The sequence below is a fragment of the Lonchura striata genome, chromosome 3 (assembly GCF_050655825.1).
Source record: "Lonchura striata isolate lonStrDom1 chromosome 3, ASM5065582v1, whole genome shotgun sequence".
In the NCBI taxonomy this organism is placed as follows: Eukaryota; Metazoa; Chordata; class Aves; order Passeriformes; family Estrildidae; genus Lonchura; species Lonchura striata.
The window spans coordinates 86,828,645-86,845,546 of NC_140705.1; the positions used below are offsets into that span (position 1 = coordinate 86,828,645).

At 49.1% G+C, this 16,902-nt stretch overlaps 1 protein-coding gene across 47 annotated transcripts in view; it reads left to right on the forward strand.

Moving 5' to 3' along the window:
- The window catches only part of KIZ (kizuna centrosomal protein), a 103,958-nt gene that overhangs the window by 14,095 nt on the left and 72,961 nt on the right, over window positions 1-16,902 (forward strand). For 16 of the 47 annotated variants that reach the window (XM_085575652.1, XM_085575654.1, XM_085575648.1 and 13 more), the window contains one exon: window positions 15,757-15,852. The exons of the other annotated variants lie outside the window; for them this stretch is intronic. The gene's annotated coding sequence lies outside the window, so the exon portion shown is untranslated. The remainder of the gene's footprint in view (window positions 1-15,756; window positions 15,853-16,902) is intronic. 47 annotated transcript variants of the gene reach the window in all.

Genomic DNA, 16,902 nt, shown 5'->3' on the forward strand with positions numbered 1-16,902 from the left:
CAGTGCCTTCATCACTGTCACTGGCAGCACGAGGCTGGCAGGGCTCTCAGGACATCCCAGCACATCTTGGCCAGGAGGAGAGCAGGACTGAACACCTCAGAGCAGCACTGAGTACAGTCTGTGCAGAGTTCTGGGCAGTGCTGCACAGCCTCACTGGCACATCTCCCACATCCAGCTCTGGCCTCCTTCTGCAGGTGGTTCTGCCCCACTGGCCACTCTCTTGTATTTTTCAGAATGTTTTCATTTTGCTGTTTGAACATTTTTGTGTGTAGATATGAGGCTTTGAAATGAAAGGTGGTGTGTCCCAAAAAGTATTTAGGTGTGAGGGTTTTTTATTCTGTGGAACAGGTCATCCCTTTAATTTTGGCTCTCTAAAGAGTGCAAAGCCAGGATTTACCCTGTGTGGTCCCTCAGAAGGATAAGCAGAAGCTGCACACTGCCTGTGCATTCCCAAGCTTTCAGCCCCTTGATTTGAAACAATTGCTTTTTCTGTGGGTTGATAAGGGTTCCGTTCAGCACAGGACAAACAGCAAAGCTGATGTTCTCTCGCACTAGTTTTATCCCACAAGAGGAAAGCAAGCTTCACCAGCCCAGATGGTTTCCAAAGGAATCGCAGGGCTCGGTGGGGAAGTCAGAGACGCTTCCCTGAAGAACAGAGCCCGCAGTGTCTGCGCCGCAACACTGCTGCTGTTCTGTCCGTCTGTCTGTAGCTCTTTGTTATGTCAACATCTGTAGTTGTGAGTAAATAGCAGCAGGGCAGAAGGCAGCTTGTGCAGCCGCAGTGCCGGCTGGGCGTGGGCCAGATGCCGGCCGGACTGTGCTGCCTCTGTCCACGGTTGCAGCCCAGAGCAGGGCATGCAGGGGAGAGGGCTCTCAAGCCCCCGGCTGGGACGAATGGTGGTGCTCTGTGCTCCACTGGTTGGCTCCCCAGCCTGCGCGATCCACAACAGCCTCTGCCAGCCCTGCGGAAAGGCTGCTTCACTGGGGCTGAGCACCTGAGCCTGCAAGCACGGCAGGAGGCAAGTACTCATCTGGTCGATCTATAGAAAACATTCCTGTTTTCTCTTGTCAGCCACCACCAGAATACTTTTAGGCTATGCTGTTTTATAAAAATTTGAAGTATTTATAAGTGTAGAAGTGCTCAAAAATATTAGGAGAGCTCATTTTATCAGGGCCAACTTTAAAACCCTGCTCTCCCTGCCCAGTGCCACCACCTGCTCTCAGGCAGTTCGAGGCAGAGTGGCTGCAGGGCTGGAGTTGGAGCAGAGGGTCTCAGTGGTTTGCATGGAACCACACGGGCAGAGGGGCAGGACTAGGAGGGGATGCTGCTGTGAGGGGCTCTTACAGCCCCCGGAGATGCAGAGCGGGAGATTGACAGCCAGGTGCTCTGTGGCTCAGTAGCTCCCAGGAACCGGCTAAATGTCGCAATGTTGGAGGGACAGAGGCTGGGCAGTCGCCTTCCTCGAACCATGCACTGAGCACATGGAGCAGCCTGGCAGTGCTGGAATCACCCCGTGGCATTTACCTGCTCAGGGACCTGCTAATGAGCAGGCGATTGTCTGTATCAGTGAAACCTCAGAGCTGTTTCCAAAGGAAAAGTAAGGTCACAGCTGCTTGCCAAGGAAGTATTGTTGTGAGCTGTTAGTTAGGCTGCAAGAGTAAACTTTGGAAGTTGTGCTTCATCTTTCTTCTCCACTGGCTGCTGTTGTATCTGAAATCAAAATGCTGTTTTCCCTGGAGCTGTGTCTGGCAGCCCTGGCCTCTTGCATGAAGGGCGTGTTTTCCCTGGGTCCTGAAGTGTCCGAGCTGTTTGGTTTTCCAGGCTCAGCCTTCCTCCTGTGGGAGTTCCTGTTCCAGGTGGGTTTGTGGACAGTCACAACAGGGCCGTTGGACAGTCACACTGTGCAAGAGAGGGGTGGGAGGCTGGTGACCCCACAGTGCTGAGGAACACATTGGGAAAAGGGCAGGCAGAATCCCGGGCACCTGCCTAGGGCCAGGCAGCAGTGCTACACATGGAGATGAAATGTCCAGGCTGAGGGCTGGAGCTTAGCTGAAACATGCTCAGATGAAGTTTTACCTAGATCTATGATCAAATGTGCCCAAGAGCTGTCTTTGAGCAGAACCACAGTGCCACTGGCTGGGAGGCTGCTTGGGGAGCAGCTTGTTCCAGACATCGCTAGGCACATTTGCACCACAGGGCATGCAGGCTGGCTCAGCTGTGCCACCACAAATCCTCATGCCACCTATCCTGCCTGGCCAGGTGAGGAGCTCCAGGGTCCGTCTGTGCTGCTGTGGTACACAGCTGGAGGAATGGTCTTCAGTAAATATGTTCATGTTGCACTGTTTACACAGCACTTAGTTATTTTTGATAGCTAATTAGTGTTTTCTCTGTTTTGCTAGTTCTGCATTGATCTGATACATGGTACAAAAGAATGTATACATGGGATAGGGTGTCCTTCACTTTGTCAGGAGCCTTCACCTGTCTTTGTTCTGTTGCGTTCAGAAATGCTGCACCAGGCCCACCAACTATCTCTTGGTTGCAGCTGATTTTTTTCCTCCTTTGTAGGCTTGGCAGTAGATTTTGCTTGGCAGTAGACTGAGCATACAGGGAAGACTTAAAAGCACAGCGGACTGTAAGGAATCTCATTTCACTGGAAAGTTAGGTTCCTAATTGCCCTTTGTGCCATTAAAGAAAAATCTCCCCATATGTGTTTTGTTTTGTTTGTGGGCTTTTCCCTCCCCATGCGAGCAAAAATCGATTGATCAATGTTTGTTACAAAGTTATGAACAAACGTCTCTGGGCTCTTTGCTGCATTGATGTCAGGCGCAGTGTGTTCTCCTCACTAACAAAATTAGTTGCAAAGTCAGCAGGAGGTTGGGAGAACAGAGCATGGAGTTTGTTTGCATAGCACACAGTCTGGCTGCTGCTTAAATAACAAACCCTGCCTCGCTGTGCACACATCTGACCAGGGGCTGGCTTTTGGTTTTGTTTTAGGAATTGTTGTTTGAATAAAAGGTCATTTACTGCCTTACTGAGGGGAAAACAAGAGAGTAAATGTACAGTGGTGTGGTGCACACTGCGGGTTTTCAGTGGGGCCACAAAGGAGGCGGTGTGCAGGAGCTGTAAACAGCCCGTGGGCACACCACAAGTGAGTGGCCAGGGGCTGGCTGAGCCCTGGCAGGGTGACACCTACACGGGGCCCAGTGACACAGAGATGGGCTGTGTGAGGGGTCACATCTCCATGGCACCCAGTGACACAGAGAGAGGGTGTGTGGGGTGCTCACATCTTCACCCATGGTCACAGAAATGGGGTGTGTGAGGGGCTCACACCTGCACCCACGGTCACAGAAATGTGGTTTGGAGGGGCTCACACCTTCACCCATGGTCACAGAAATGGGGTGTGTGAGGGGCTCACACCTTCATCCATTGTCATGGAGCTGGATGTGTGAAGGCTCACGCCTGCCTGGGTCCTCAGGCACCCTACAATGTAAAACAGGTGTCTGGGTGTTTCCAGGCTGGGCACCACCTCCCTTTACCTATGGGTGAATCCAAAGGTTGCTGTCCCCTGCCAGCCTCGGGCCATCCGGGCATACAGCCTGAACGCCTGAGCCCCTCCATGGGTGATCCTCCTCCACGTGCCACCTGCCTTTGGTGAGGTGGGAAACCAAAACGGGTCAGGCACCTGTGGGGGCATCTGTGCCCAGTGTGACAGCAGAGCAGGCTCAGCAGTGCCTCCCAGCTGTGCCACACCTGCTCTTGGCTCTCAGGTCGGCTTGAGGAGCCTCTTATCTCCGGTACTGCTACAGCCTTCATCTTTCTCTTCCTCTGCTGAATTTCAGCCTTTAAGTCTCACAGTAGTATTAAGCTGTCTTATGTTTTGCTTCACTTACTTTCAATGTTTGCATGTTATTTCTAATGTATGGAAACAAACATGTGCAGGGAAGCTGTCACAAAATGCCATTATCATTTCCTCTCCCCTCTTTAGCGTTTCTCGTGATTCTGCTGGAACAGCAGGAACCCAAAATGTGCCAAATGAAGAGATATAATTTTAATTTATGGGAGTTGTTAAAGGCTCCTTTAGATTCAGATTAAACCCTACTGCAGGTTCAAGGGAAAGTTTAGGAAAATCAATTTTCCCAGGCTAAAAAGAGAAAACCCACTGTAGTGTATATAGTGCCCTTTGTTACTGAAATCAATAGCTCTGTTCCCAGGGCTGAATAATTACTTTTTTATATAACATTAGTACACACACAGATTTATCTCCTCCAGACTTTGTTGTTGAACCGACAGTAAAATATTTTTGACATTTAACGGTTTCTTGCTCTTATCCTTGTTTAATTTTTCCCTATATCTGAGCCTTGCTCTGAGCTTGAAATGGGGTGATTATTCCCTGCTGTGGCACTGGCATGGAGAATAAAAATGTTTCAAATTAATGTTTTCCCAAGAAATCATAAGAAGTATCATGACGGTAGCTGAATGCAGCATCATTTGGGTCTGGTTTTGACCAGGAGTGTTTTCAGACTACCTATTCCAGAGTGCTGGAGTGAGAGTACATGTGGACAGGAGCTCTGTTCTGGAAGCAAATGATGTCAGGAGGAGCTGATTGCCCCTGTCCTGCCCTGCACTAGGGGGTGTTTATTTCAGTGAACATGGACTGCAGGTGCTGTGAGGAGCTCTGTCCCCCTTGCCTTCGGCAGGATTTTCCTCCCAGACGCTCCCACCTGGATGGGGATGGGAGCATTCACAGAGCAGAGGTTACGGACCCCTAGCAGGGCAGGTGTGCAGGTACCTGGGTGTACAGGTGGGACAGGAGACTTTTAATGTCCTTAATCTTAATTAGAATACTGCAAATTGCTTTGCGAGGACACGAGCCCTCCACCAGCCTAGGAAAGGCTGACAGGAACAAAGGGGTTTGCTGGTTTGTTTCAGTAATTCAGGCTGATTTCCTCTCTGTGTTTTAAGCATCACCTTTCCCACTTACCGCCAGTGAGGCCATGATTAGGCGGGTGTTGTGCGCCGGTGCCGGTGGCTGTCGCAGATAACGGTTTGACATTTCAGATCACCCGCGGCTAATCAGCCGGACGTGGCAGCACATCGCAGCTGGCCATTAGGGACATGTGGCTGCCAGTCCCCTCACTGCCGGGGCACGGGGCAGGACGGGGGGGTTTCCACAGGGCTGGGGAGCATCCAGCCAGCAGGGCCTGAGCCGCATGCCCTGCTCCGGGCAGAGGTTGGGAAGCACCCAGGCTTCTCTACTAGCAAGGGACTTAATCTGTCTCCTGGAGGATTGGAGACCTTCCACTCAAAACAATGTGAACCAGTGCTTTCCAGAGCTTTCTGATGTTCAAAGGGATGTTCAAAAAAGCCACATGCCGTTATCAGTTTCTGGAATCCTCCAGTGTCCAGGCCTGGGAGCCCAAAAAAAAGTACAAAAAGGAAGAAATAAAGAACAAAAAGGGAGAAATAACTGTCTTACTTCTCAGGTCTCTTGTATGGCAAATTTGCTTGGGATATTTCTTAAAGCATTTGAGCTCGTCCAGTGCCGAGGAAACAGGATTTCTGCTGAGGTGCTAGTCGGGCTGGGAATCTGCAGCCAAGTGGGGAAGAGCTGGGCACCCTTTGGGAGACACCTGAGCAGCAGGATCTGGCACGTGCCGCTCTGGGCTCTGATTTTGTGACAGAGACCTTGTTCTGCGGATTGCAGGGCTTCCTCGGGGCTTTGCCTTTCAGGAGCTCTGCTGCTGCAGAGCATTCCCAAAACATGCTGAACGGCCGGAAAGAGATGCAGGTGAGGTCTCTACTAATCTCCACTTAAACCTTCAAATGATGGAGGTATCCAGTGTTAGTGATGGCATGAAGAAGTCAATGTTGAGTGTGGTTCCTCCAGTGCCCACTTAAAGATAATGTGTTTTCATGGACACAGTTAGCATATAAAAGACAAGTTTCTACCTGGTTACAGCACCTTGGAGTAAATGATGAGTGCTAGGACGCCTTTTTTGCTTTATTTTTTTTCCTCTTCAGAAACAGTGAAATCAAAGTCATTTACTATAGCTGGTGCTCCTGTCAGTAAACATTTCCTCAGCACCCAGCTGAGGCTTTGAGGAGAAGGTGCCGGGTGTTTGCAGATCTGACCAAGTGTCTGGGACAGGCTTTGTCCCTGAGCAGCAGCACTGCTTGTAGGTGACACTGGGACTGGGGCTGGCTCACCCATAGCACATGTATCCTATAATGCCATTTTCTTGATCTACACAGGGAGGTGATGCTGTGCTACCTGGGCTGATGTCTTCCAGATACTTCAAAATGCTCCAGAGGCATTTGGAGCTTGGGCTGAGAGAAGGAAACTATGGGTGGGTGCTGAGGAGATGAGGAATGAGGATATCTGGCATAGTTGGTGGGAAATCCCTTCCAGAGTGCCCTAACATGTCCTATTCCATCACCAGAAGGATGCCTGGATACCTTGGCTGCTTTTGGCTGTACCTTGTTCCTCAGAGCAGTTCTCCCTTCTGTGTGTCATAGGGAAATCACTTCTTAGGGAGCTGGCTGAAATCCCAGCATGTCCCTGGGGCTTTGTGCTGCTCCCATGCTCCTGCAGCCCCTCCAGCTCATGGAAATGCTTCTTTCCCTGTACTGCCCTCCGTAACTGCTCGGCTTCTGTGGAGAGAACAAGGAGAAAGCAGCAACGACACATCTTTGTTTTCTGGGGTTTCTCCTCATCGGCTTAATTGCAATAACATTTAAATCACATAATATAGTGCAGCAGGGTTGTAATTTTCCTATCATCCAAATTGCAGGCTGAAAATGCTGTTAGGAAGTGACTGTAGAGACTGAATTGCTGCTTTCAAAATGACTCCTGTTAACTGACAATGTGACCAGCAAATGGCTCCCAAAGGCAGCGTGGCTGGGAGCAGCCCGCAGAGCTGCATCCTGGCGTGGCTGCACCTGGCTCGGCACACACTGAATAAAACATTCTGGCCTGGGAGCAGCTGTCTCTCTGCAAACACTCCTGCTCCTTGCAGGAACGTCCTGACACACTGAGACCTGCGCCTGCTTCTTGCTGAAGGAAATGCAGTTAAAATGGCACTTGTGGAATTCAATTCCAACTGTTACTTTGTGAATGCTTCTTTGTCCCTATGAGCCTAATCAGCTTCCCCTGTTCCTTGGCTTTTCTGGGGCTGTGATTTCAGTGGTGTTCATGTGGGGTGTGAGGGGCTACTTCCCAGAGGTGCACAGCTAGTTGGATGAGTTAGAGACTCATTTGTGTAATTTAGGTCCTTGATGAAATGCCAGTGCTTCAGCTGTGATCTCTGAAATCCCTGCCTGTCTTGGGAAACAGTGAGAGATGAGCTGCAAACTGCTGGGCCAGTTAGTGACATTTTCTTCTATCTATTCCTCTGACTCCAGCTAGGCTTTGGAAGTCCAAATGCCAGCAGTGCAAAAAAGGGTTTCATCCAAATTAATCCTGTCTGGTACTGGGCTTTCAGAAAAGCTTGTGGAAAGGCATTTTTGTAGATGTTAAGTCAATAGCTTCTGGCTGGGATTGAGACTTTTTTTTTTTTTTTAACATTTTGGTTGCTAATAGAGGGTTTTGCTTGATTTCCCAATTAATAGTCCCACCTTGTGTGCATTAGCATGTGTCATAATCTCTGTCTTGCTTCCAGGTTTAGTTTTAGCTGTAAGAAAAATAAAATCTGGTATTTGAATCTCTTTTGAATTGTTTTATTCTGTTCCACACCACCATCAGGATTTCTTTTTTCTCCTAAAGATCCCAAGCAGGGTTAGTGTAGCACAAAGCATATGGTGGCTCTTGCTCATGCTCCAACTGATCTGCAAGTTAGTTCTGTAAATGTTACTTACAGTGAGTATTAGGCTCCTTTTTCCAGGCAAAGTAACTAAATGTGCTGGTAGTGAAGCCTTCTGTATGTATAATTCTGCCACAAAAAGCCCATGGAGGCTTTTGACAGTCCTCCCTTCCGCCCTCCCTCCCTCCCTCCTCTCTCTCAGAATAACTTTTTTTTTGCACATCACCAGAGCCAAGGCCTTAAAGTTTTGAAGCACCAAGTGAAGAAAGCAATTTCATGCTTCACGCCACCACTAATTTGTCCTGTTGTAATCTGCAGCCAGCAAGCCCCTTCTGCTGAAGTTGGGGGATAATGAAGGGTTTAACTTTTTGGTTCTGTCAAATTAGTTTGAGGGGGGGAACAGAGGCACAACGAGGCCACTTTCCTTTGGGTCTGTGGAGATTGTCTGTGCGGACAAATAAGTGAGCATTACAGGTGATTCTGTCCCTGCACCGTGGCAGAGAGCTACCATTTATCGCCATCAAATGCATTAAGCTGCGAGTCAAAGCCCTCCGCTTTCTGCTCGCAGCGAGTCTGGACCAGAAGGCAATCAAGCCATAAGGGTCATTTTCTGCATGAGCTAACCTTTTCCTCTCATAGGGTTTGAAGCCTTTGTTGACAATGAGATGCTCAGTGGGAACATTAAATTAACACTTCATATTCGTGGCTGTAAATTTACTGGCAAGCTGAGGAAAAGTCAGGGAAAACAAACACTCCATCATTTCTGCTTCATTTAGCTGCTGAATGGGGACACTCTCACCTGCAGAGAAAAGAGGTCAGGGCAAACAGGGATAATTTTAATCTGACTAGCAGCCTAGTCTTTAGTGGCGGTGGATTGTGTTGCGTTCTGCACTGAAAGTAAAGGTGAGAGCGAGGTGAGAGCAAGAAAATGGATAAGTACTATGTGAAATGCTTCAGAGACCTTGCCACGGGCAGGCAGGGAGGGTTGGCAGGCTGGTTACTACGGAAACTAGTGGGCTAAATATTATTAATTTTGCAAACTACAGAACCAGTTTGTTCTCAGATAATGGCTGCACCAAGATTTCCTTGTGCGGACCAGGAGATAACCTGGATAACCTAGAATTCTGCCACCAACAGCTTTAAAAACAAGCTGTTTTTCACTTCGATAACGATGCTCTGTGTGACTCCATCCAAGCCTTGTGTTCTGTGTCTCCCGTCTCTTTCCCAGGTCGTGGCGATAGCTTTCAAGGCTGATAGGCAAATAATGCTTGTCTGCTGCCGCACTGACTAATGTGACAGTGCTGGGTTGTCACCAGCTGTTAATGTGTGTGACATCGGTGCCCCGGCTCCTGAAATGCCCAGAGTGTCTTAAAAATGGCTGTTTGTGGATTTTGCCTTGTTCTGTCGGCAGATAAACACAACAAATTCTGTGGAAAGGGAAACCTGAGTTCCAGAAAGGTGTTTAGAGGCACAACACGTCTGACCCACAGAGCACTTGGATCTGCTGGGGCTGCTGGGGCCGTTTGTGTCAAAGAGTGGTTCATAACAGGGTTTGGATGTCAGAATTATTTTTGGTAGGAGTTTCTTCTCTGGCAGGAGGTGATGATCTTGTTAGGGAGCTGAAGGGGCTGTGGGCTTCCCAAAAGGACTCGCCCAGAGCATCCCACTGGCCTGATCAAGTATCCCGGGGCTGCGGGAGTGATGGGAGGGAGGCAGGAAGGAGAGGAGGAGATGTTACAATCCTATAGTGAAGAACCCTTTCAACAGTCATAGTCCTTGGCGTGCAAGGACAAGCAGCACTGCTGTTGTTCTCAAACTCAGATTAACTTTTAGTTCAGGAGTAGAACTTGGAGTGACGCGGTGCAGCCACATCTCCCAGAGGGAAAAGCATGGGCAGGTAAACGGTGAAGTGCAAAGCACAAAGACTGTCACCCATCCATTCCTCTGACTCGTGTTGGGGTGGCTTGTCCTCTGCTACAGCATCCCCAGCCTGCCTGTCACCCCCAGCTCAACTGGAAGCATTGTTAGCAAAGTTTTTAGGGCAGTTGGGAGAAAACAGCCTTCACTGGGAGGTCAGATTTGTGTGGACACACAGCTCTTCAGGAAGGTCTGTGAGAAGAGACTTCATAGAGTGGGGACATTTTTATGATAGAGATGTTATGGGGAGTGGTGGTAAAGGGGTAAACTGCATACAATAAAAATACAATAAATTCAAATACCGCTTATTTTGTGTCCAGACAGCTTTCTGATCCAGTTGCAGAGGACTGCAATACCATCCAGCAGTGCTACAAATACTTTAATTAGCTTTCCTTGCCTGTTGACAGGCTGGAATGAATGTCTGTTTACCTGCACTCAGGAATCTGGAGTGTGGGCAAGAAGAGGAAAAGATGCTCCCCTGATGGTAAGAGGGGGAGGATTTTAATACCCTGAAAGCAAATAAGGAGGAGGAGGGTCAATTAGCTAAAAAGTCTCTCTGAAGGAAGCCAAGTGTGTCTGGTAATGCTGCCCACAGCTTCCCCCCGGTGCCATGCAAAGGGCAGCTGTGACATGGGCAGCCCAAGAGCTGAGCTGTGTTGGGTGGACAATGAATTGACAGATTGTCCATGGACGAGGGTTCCTGACACACTCACTGAGGAGGGCAGCAGCACCACAGCACGTCCCCCTGCCCAGGCATTCCTGCTGGTAGTCAAGGAGATGAGCCGAGGTGCCCTTACAGGCAGCTGCCAAGGGAGGGAAGAATGTGGGCAGGCAAGGTGGGCTGGGCACAGCTGGGGCACGGGCAGTGTCCCTAGGCTGGCAGAGAGCATCCCCTTGGCAGGGCTCCATGCTGGGGCCTCATCCAGGCAGGACAGCTGACCATCTTCCCCTGTCATTCCCAAGCCACTGGGGACTCTCCCTGTGGCGGGAGAGAGGAGAGAGTTCTCCATGGAGCAGAGCATTCCTTACTCTCTATCCTTCTGAGGAAGAGGGGGTGTGGGCTTCAGGGACTGGCGTGGGGGAAGAGAAGCAGTGGGTGAAGAGAAGTAGTGGGGCTCTTGGTCCCATGCTGGATGTGGCTGGATGTTGGAGATGCCTGAGTCAGCCATAGGTGCAGAGCAAGGGTTTCTTGGTCTCTGTAAAATATTTTCATTTATGTTACTGGCCTCTTCAAAGATAAGGCTGAAACACAGCCATGCAGTTGGGAAGGGAAAATAAAGAGGATCAGGCACGACCCCCACACACACATGATAATTTCTCATCTTGGCTTATCTTGTAAGAATTATAAGATACTGAGTAGGAAATAAATCATGATGTCAGGACCAAATGCCATTTTCTTGCTTAGTGTGATTTGCAGCATTGCAGTCAAACCGATAGATTTCATTCCCTGGCGTTGGGTTCTCCCCTTTAATTGAATTATACCCTGGCAAGCGAATGGTATTCATTCTCTGAGATACAAGGAAATTACCATTTGATGAAACAATGCTTTACTCCTCGCTCACCTGCACAAACATCCTTCAGGAAAACTATTGTGCAGATATCCTTGATTACAGATTATTGTTGCTTTTGATCTCCATTTGATGTAGCGGCACCCGGGGATTGCACCATGTGAGCATGTGAACAGTCCTAGCAGGGTTTGCTGCCTGTTCCCCAAGAACGTCAGAAGGCTGGTTTGGTTCCAGTCAATTAAAATTCTCTCTGCTGCAGGCAGACAGTGGATAGGCAGGTAGGCAGCATGTAGCCAGGCATCACTGGGTGTGTCACAGTATCTTCAGTCTCTCCTCAGGGGTGGGGCATTGCAGAATAATTAATGCTAATGAACCACAGGAACCCCATTTCCTGCAAAATTATTAACTCGTGAAATCAGAAGTGACAGAAAGATTTCTGTGTTCCCATCTGTGTTGCTGCCACAGCTGAAGTGGTGAGGGCTGCAGCTCTAGATCTGGAGTATTGACTCCTGTCAATGCAGCCACAGGCCTTTGAGGTGCATTCTTTGCCTTTGTAGTGTTCAGTGGTCTTTGGAATTAAAACTTTCACTTAATTCCTGGTGCTCATGATTGTGAGGAAACAGAGCACCTTGAGTTGAAACCCCAGCAGGCAAGGGAGAGAAGCCAATCCACGTAATCGTGAATTTCCAGCTGAAGCTGTGCTTTGGGAGAGGAAAGGCTGATCCCTGAGCCTCACGTTCTTGGGGCCTGCTACACTGAAACACTTCTGCAGCAGCATCGTGTTGTCAGCTGGTTTGTGCAGGAAATACATAATGCTCTTAAAACGACAGATTAATTACCTCAAATAAACTGGCCTTGACAAGCTCTGAAGGTTTTCAAGGCATTTTCTCTCAGTTCTGAGCATGTGCCCAGCACTGCAGGTCCCCCCTTCTGGATGAGCTTGCTTGAGTGGGCTTCTAGTGGCATTTGAAATGTGAGCTGGTGACAAAATTACAAGGTGGAAGGATGGCAACTAATCAGAGCACAGTGATGCCATTCCTAATTAATTTACGAGCAGCAGCCACTGATCTGTGCCATTATTAGCAAACTTATTAGTGCTGTTTGCAGGAGTTGCAATAAACACGTGGAGCTTCTCTGGGAAAATTCTGCCACTCCCTCACCATTTCTTCCTAATACTGGAGGTTTTGAACCCATACGATCCTTCTGGGAAGAAGATTTTGAATCCAAACCAAAGTACAGCAACCTTCCACCTGCTGGGAGGTTCAGGGAAAAGTGAAATATTCTTCCATTTGAAATCAGTGGAGGGCACTGCTGATAGTGGTGGTCCAACAGCTGTCTAGAGCTTTGCTGTATCTCCCCTTGGCTGTTGGCAGGTTTGGGGAGTGGAGGGGGCTGTGCTAGACCTGGGATGCAGCAGGGGGAAGTCTTAGGGGCTTTGTTGCGACTGTCTAGCCCCCCAGCCCACAGCCTGGCACTGAGATTCCAGGCAGCACTGTGTCCCTGCCCTGTGGGAGCCATGACTGCCAGCACATGCCAATAGCTGCATTTGATTCCCAACAACAAACCCGTGTTTGGCTTCCAGGCCAGGAACAGCCTTTGGAGAGAGACTGGGCTTTGGCTGGGGCTGAGACATGAATGGCTCCAGCCAGCCTTCCAAGTGAGGAAATTACGTTTTGGGCTGGATAGGATTAGAGGAGGAGGCTCATTGCATCTGGTGCATTCACAGAATCGAGCAAACTTTCATTTATGCCCCTTGCCTTGATCAAGGCTTAAGGGTTCACTACTGCTCTCTCATCCAGGGCACTGTGGAACTGACAGGGAGAGCAGCTTCTTGTAGGCCTGGTGTTTTCCTGCTGTGCAGTGGGCAGCTAATTTTCAAATTTGTGTCTAAGGGATGAAAAGAGAATAAATTTTGGCTAGATGCACATGTCCTGCAATTAATCTTTCACTCTAATCTGAGATGAGCGAGATCTCAACTGAACTGAAGGGATGGTTTTTAATCCCTGTTCATGTTCTGCCTGGCTCTGAGCCTTGGAGTGCTCAAATCCTGGATGTGGGTGGGCAGAGGCAGCATTCCTAGAGTAGTCACTGTTCCGTCTCCAGAGGAATGCGAATTGCTCCGCTGCCAGTGTTTTTCCTGACCATCCAGTAACTTTGTAATTAATGTGTTAGCTTGTAATTAATGTGCTAGCTTGCTGCCATTTAACAAGCAAAATTGTCTTGGCTGCCAAAGGCTTTTCCACTCCCAGTGTATTCCCTTTTCTCTCCTGCCTTTCAGTGGGGGGAATACCTCCGATCCAGCCATCTTCCCCTGGGATTGTTGTTGTGGCTCCTGGCCTCCTCCCACCTCAGTGGGAGCCAGCTCTCTCTGGGCTTGCCGTACTGCTCCAGGAGTTTTCTTCCTCCATGCATCTCTGATCCTGCTTTTCTTGGCTGCTTGCCCAGCTCTTTGGGACCATCTCCATCCATTTCAGACACCCAAATCCTGTTGCTCCATCGCAGACTCTTCCCTCCAGCTCTGCTCTCCTGCTCTGTTGCAGCACCAGCACTCGCTCACTGCATCTCATCCACCTCTTTATTCTCTCCATATGTGGTGTGTGTGTCTCTGGCAGGATATTTATATAAATTCTTACTCACTGCCTCCATAAAATACCCATTCGGAGTGGGGCTGGGTGGGGTGACCCAGATGTACAAGAGGAAATGTTTCATATCTCGAGAAGCACCGTCTGTGCCCCTTGGCAGCCCCTCCCGCCTGCCTATCAGATGTAGGGCTTAATGGGCTTAAGAATTAGAGCAGCTGCTTGGTGCAGAATTTATTGACTGGCTGTGCATAATGAGGGGAATTAAAATCCTAATTGGCTGAGCTGCTCCTTGTCACCTGGAGAATTTTTACTTTTCTCAGGGCTCCTGGGCTCTTCCCTACTCCTGCCTTGCTCAGGTCAACAGCCTGGCCCAGGGAATCGCAGAACCCTTTAGGTTGGAAAGGGCCTTTAAGATCATCCAGTCCATTTCCTTAGGATGGTGCCACCCTCTTCCCCAGTGGTCTCCAGGAGGAGGCAGTGGTGACAATAATGTCTGGTGTCCAGGCCTCACTGGAGTTGGCCACCTGCTGCAGCTTTTGGAGATGTTTTCACTGGATTTCTTGGTGTCACCCAGCCCCATGCCAGTGAGGCTCTGTTGCACAAAAACGCTGTTAAAGTGTGCCTCTTGTAGCGGTGGCCACCAGGCCTTCCTGCTACCTCTCCTGGGAGCCAGAGCCAGGCCTCTGCTTTGGGCTCTGCAGCAGATTCCAGAGACCAGGAGAGGCTTTTCCTCCTGCATCCCTTGCTCTCAGAGAGCCTGAATGGGCACAGAAATGGCCTCACTTAAGGCTATATCTCATTACTACATTAAGTCAACAACCACTTGAGTATCCAAGGATTTTGATCAAAGCTAGATATTGAAAGGGGAACAAAGAGTGGCAAACTTATTTGACTTCCACTTATTTCCAGAGCCTGTTGAGCACATGGCTGTACTCCTCACTGGCCTGAAGTGTGCCTAGGAGAGCAGCCGCCTGCTCTCTGCTCCTCTGTGGTCAGAGGAGAGGCTCTAGGCTGAGGGGAGGGAGGGCAGCCACCTCCCTGCCTGTGCCTCACCTCTGGCACCTCTGGCACCCAGCTAAGGAGAGTAGAAGTGGCCCCTGTCCTTTCTCTGGGGACAAGGGACTGTGTGGTGTGGCTGTCCTGCAGGACCCCCCAAAAGCTCACAGGGATGCGCTGGTGGGACAGGTACCAAGAACTGCTGGGATCATGAGTGTGAATCGTCCAGGAAAAGGCAAATCCAGATTTCTGTCTAGTGCTTGGGGTTCGGTCAGATCTCTTTAATTCCATTTTCTCAGAGTGCAGAAAGGCTTCTCCTGCCTACCTGCAACATCCTCTGGGACTGTGAAGAGTAAGAAGGCAGGAGGAGATTCCAGTGTGAGCCTCAAACTAGGCCCAGTGCAGGCTCCTTGGGGACCTGCTGCAGGTGGGGTTTGCCACAAAAAGAACTCTGAAACTTTGGGCATCCGTTGTGCTGTGCCACATTCCCCGTCTTTAACACAGGTCCTCTTCTGCCTCTGCCAGCCTTATCAAGGCTGTGCTCCTGCAAGATGTCGGTGCCACACTGAGCTGCCAGCCCAGCAGCACAGAGTCTTTGGGATTTTTTACATGGAAATTGATCAGGATTTTGGATTCTGCTAGAGGCAGGACCAAGGGGTTTTACTGCCGAGCACATCGTAGTCAGCCCTGTCTCCTTAGTGCTCTGTATATAACGACACTGTAGTAAAAATAAAAGTAATCTACAGTAAATGTATCCCAGGTCCTTATTCAATGATAAAACCCCCCACAGTGCAGTGAAAATAAATTGTTAGTGAGTCTCAGTAGTGTCTACAAAGAGGGTACTATCTCTTGGATTAATATGAAGTCCCTTCCAACAATTCTCAGCGTTATTTGCTGGAAAACAGCAAGAGGAGCAGCAGCTTTCATGTGTTTGGGGTTTTTTTCCCTTGCAGGCACGTCTAGGCATTGTCACTCTGGTCTGAATCAGACCTGTCTGGGCATTCACCCTCCTGTCACAGAAGAAGCAAAGGATGCAGCAAGGCTCAGAGGTACTCCTGTTTTGCATTAAGCCCCACTTTTGTTACCATCCTGAAAACCCTTTGGAAATATGAAAGCAGAGACCTGTTCTGGCTGTGGGTGAAAAACCATTGAAACCCAGAGAGCCCCCGAGTTTAACAGGGGAAGTCATGGTGAAGGCAGAGTGCAATATGGGAATTTGCATTCAAGAGGGAGGAAAATGAGGGATTTGGGCAGAGAATAACTGATAGGTGCTGTGAATTCATTAAAAATGGGCTATAAAAGATACACTACAAGGTTCTGGTGGCAGACCAACAAAGCTTTTTTCTTCCCCTTCATTGTTTCTACTGTCACAGGATCCTCACAATAGCAGACAGTTTAGCCTTGTACTCATGGTTTGTTATCTATTATTTTATTTATTAATGCATTCTTGGGTCTTAGTGATGTGATAAACCATCCATGCTTTTCTTTTATGGTTTAATAGGATTCTTCTAGAGCCCCATCCATGTTTACATAACCTTGCAATTCACAGTTATCTATCATTTATTTCCTACTTTGTGCACTCTTGATAAAGTCACAGCAGTGAGGGGCGTCAATGCCCCAGCTGTGGGGTATCTCCCATTTGGGCTCCTCAGAACAAAGCCTTCCTTAAAAAACAGGGTTTTTTCCAGAGGGCTGTCCATTTGTAAAGGCAGGAGGGAATCCAGGTTTGGTGCCCTTCATCCCTCTACAGGAAGATGGTCCAGGCTTGTGAGGGCCTTCCATCAAAGGGCCAGGGGTCCTGTGAGCTCCCAGTGCCAGCCCATGGCCCTATGAAGGGCTGAGCTTGACTTCAGTGGGAAATAAACAATTCAGTGCTTTCTCTGGGAAACACCGGGGCTCCTTTCAAATAGCTTGGCTGCTGGGACAATTTGCTGCCCAATGGAGCTGAGGTATAAACTTTTTTTTGTTAAACAGCCTTTGGAGAATGGAGCGTCAGTGTCACTGCAGAGCCCTTCTCCATCAGGGACAGAAAATTTAAATATGTCATCTAAATATGACACCAAACCTTTATTAAGCATACCGGGAAAGAGATGCGAGAC